Below are 3,512 nucleotides of genomic sequence, written 5' to 3' on the forward strand. Positions count from 1 at the left end.
GGCTATCATTTGGAAAAAACATCTAGAATCTGTCTTTCTTCTCTAAACATGTTTTGATTTCTTAACCACTATAAAATTGAATAATGGCACTAAAACAATATTGCAGAAAATTATCACTTGTATTAAAAATATTTTTTTTTTCTTTTACATTGTCATTCATAAAACAACGCACCTTACTAATGAACAGGGAAATACCTACTAATGATAAATATTATAAAATGTAAAGAAAGGTTTGAATTTTCATATATTGAAAGTAGTACTTTAATTTAATATTTAAGAGGAACTAATTCTCTATAGTGGGATTTCACAGCTGTCAAACTTTAGAGGTAGAAACAATATATAATATTATTTTGTACATTTCTTGAAACACTGAAATGTGATTTTGATTTAACCCCTCCCCCCTTAATTGTACATTTTCCATATTTAACCCAATCACCACGGATGTATGTAATGTCCCCTGTAGTTTCTTGTGAATTTTGTTACAAACTCTATGGCTCTACATATGCTCAGCCAGCAAGGAGTCAAGCAGTAGGCCCTAGTGACTGATCCTGATTTCCCCACTCCTTGAGTTGGCAGGAAAATGTTTTTCTTTCCAATACTATTGATATCAATTATTATTATTATTGATATTATGATTATTAAATTGTTATTAAAATCTTAGTAATATTAAAGACAATGAAATAATACAAAAGACACTTTCCAAAAATCAAGGAAAAGGGTAAACAGGTAATAACTGACTCCTTGGTGATGACTAAGCACTTGTACAGCCATCTATGTGTAAAAAACAATAAATTTATATTACAGTAGGGATGGCATGTATTCTTGCCATCCATGTTGAGTGGGTTAACAGTGCAAATATATGTGAACAACGATTTGGATTCATAAGCCACAGGCAGTCAGTGTTTTAACATAAAATAATCTCAGTTGTAATCTTTATATTTCAACTTGTTCCATATAACTCTCAGAATCATGACAAAAGTACCCTGAAAAACAATAGCTCACAACAATGTTCATTCTTTTAACTATTGACACTAGAAGTGAATGCATACATCCATTGTCAAGTAAAGGTTTGCTGTATCTATTCTTTTATTTATTTATTTATCTACATACTTATTTATTCATTTGTATGCAATGCTGTGACACTAAGAAGTCAATTACTAAGCTTACCCTTACTATCTACCCAATTCCTTAACTATACAGGCAAGATAGATTTTATTCTTATTATTATCATCATTGTTATCAACATTATTACAATAATGTTATTACTAAAACCAATATTCATAACAACAATAATACTGACAGACAACAAACACTTTTTTCAAAACTTTGAGGAATGGGTTAAACAGGTCAGATCAAGTAAGCCTAGTAATTGACATTTTTGTGACAGAATTTGTAGAGCCAACATGTGTAAAAAAAATTAAACATCAATGTTCCCAGCATGAATGGATTAACATCAAAATGTGCTTTACACAAAATTGAAAATAAAGAAGAAAGCTAAATAATTCAAAAGCAGAGAACAGAGTTAGGGGTTAACAGAAGAATGGAAAGTAAATAACAACCCTCCCTGAAAGTAAGAAAAAATAATTAAATTTATGTTAAGATAGCAAGTTGAATACTGAACTGTATAACAAGCATTGAAGTATTGACTATGTGTGAGCAACATGTTGGCTGTGTACTTTCCAGCTTTTTTGTCAAAACTGTTAATAAGTTTATATCCAGTAATACCAAGAACAACTTACTGCAGTGAACAAAAATTACCTAATTTCATAAATGCAATAAAGTGAAGGCCTTATGATGCCCAATGCATCAAGGTGCCCCAGGTGATGATACTTCAGCATAGGTGCTACGGACCAAATCAGTCAGTGAGGGAGGCTTGGTGGGAGAGTGTCGGGTGTGTGTGGCACAAGACAGCCCAGGATCAAGGATACTGAGGGCTCCACCTACTAGATGCAGAGACCCAGTCACCAGAATCTGTGGGAATAAGAGCATAATCCTGTGAAAGAGAGGAAAAGGAAAAAGAAAACAAAGAAGAGGAGGAAGGAGATCTCTGATGCTATTTATGCTTATATATGTTAGGTAAAAACAGGAAAAGAGAAAAGACCTGTCAACTAGAACGTTAAATAAAAACGGGAGAAAATACACAAATAAATTGACTGCAAGAAAAGGAGAAAACCTATTACAAACCTGAACCTGAGAGGCTGTCTCCAGTTTTCTAGGAGGAGGAAAAGCAGGAGGCTGAAGGAGGTCCCCCTGCAGCATTGCCTCACGGCCACAAGACAGCCACTTCAGTGCATCATGGATGCATGGAAATATTATGCTAGGCACGTCCATAGCAGGAAGGTTGCTCAAACTCTCAGTGAAGTCACTGGAAACCTGCTCTTGAAGCAATAGGGCTTCCCTATCATTAATACAGGTGCTTTTTTGAGTGGTCTTTCGATTTCTCCTTAATCTGATCCATGAGCTCCTCTGCTTCTCACAACGGAGGTGCATCTGATCCTGAGATACAGTATAGTTTGTCTGATCTAAAATTTGGAAAAAGAAAATATAAGATTTAATAAAATGAATAAATAAATAAATAAATAAAAATGCAAATAAAAAAATGAAAGAAAACAACTCAATCACTTTATAAACTTCTGTGGATCTATGTCTCTTTTACTTGTTAATTCACTTACTTTCCTGTGCAATTTACACTATATAAAGGTGGACAGTGAGCCAAATGGAAAAATTAAAACTTAATTAACTTCATAAACTCAATGAAAGTTTAAGGTTACACTAAGTAACAGGGGTTTCTTAAGCTATTGATCCTGGAGATGGCTTGTGCATACATGCCATGCCCACCCTGTCTTTAGTTTATCAGTTATATTTACACACTGATGGTTCTACAAGTGCTTAGTCCCCAGTGTCAGCTACTAGGTTCTCCCTACCTATCTCACTTGTTACCTCGTTCTTTTGATTTTCAAAAATATCCACTATCTCATATTGCTATTGTTATTGATAGTAACTTTATAATGTCAATAATAATATCAATATTAATAGCAATATTTAAAAATAATAGTAATAAATAATTGCTAAGGGAAATGCAGTTGACTTTTTGATGCCTGAGCACTTGGGAGCTATATAAGTTTCAACACATTTCATGTTCCCAAGAACAGCGAGTTAATAGGAATAGGTAAAAATAGATTTAGTATGCTTTACTAAAAAAAGACATTTTTCTCAAATGCTTGAGGTTAAAAAGTGCTTCAAAATGACAAGCAAAATACATAAGGTAAACAAATAATCTGAAAACATATACAGCATAACACTGAACAAACAAGTTATCTGATAAATAACTAGTATTGGACAGCACAAGGGTAGAAAAATAAAGCAGACTCACACATAACCCAAAGATCAAGTTGTCTTTTAATGGCTGATAATCCTCGTGTAAACACGACTGGAAAGTTGTATGTAATATAAATCTCATGAAAATAAGGAAAGCAAAAGAGGAATATGTATAATAAACAGTATATCAAGAA

General features: G+C 33.2%; 1 pseudogene; it reads right to left on the reverse strand.

Annotated features, from left to right (window-relative positions):
- Positions 1 to 1,073: 1,073 nt before the first annotated feature.
- LOC119576838 overlaps positions 1,074 to 3,512 on the reverse strand; it is an 8,866-nt pseudogene continuing 6,427 nt past the window's right edge.

The sequence above is a fragment of the Penaeus monodon genome, chromosome 1 (genome assembly GCF_015228065.2).
Source record: "Penaeus monodon isolate SGIC_2016 chromosome 1, NSTDA_Pmon_1, whole genome shotgun sequence".
Lineage (NCBI taxonomy): Eukaryota > Metazoa > Arthropoda > Malacostraca > Decapoda > Penaeidae > Penaeus > Penaeus monodon.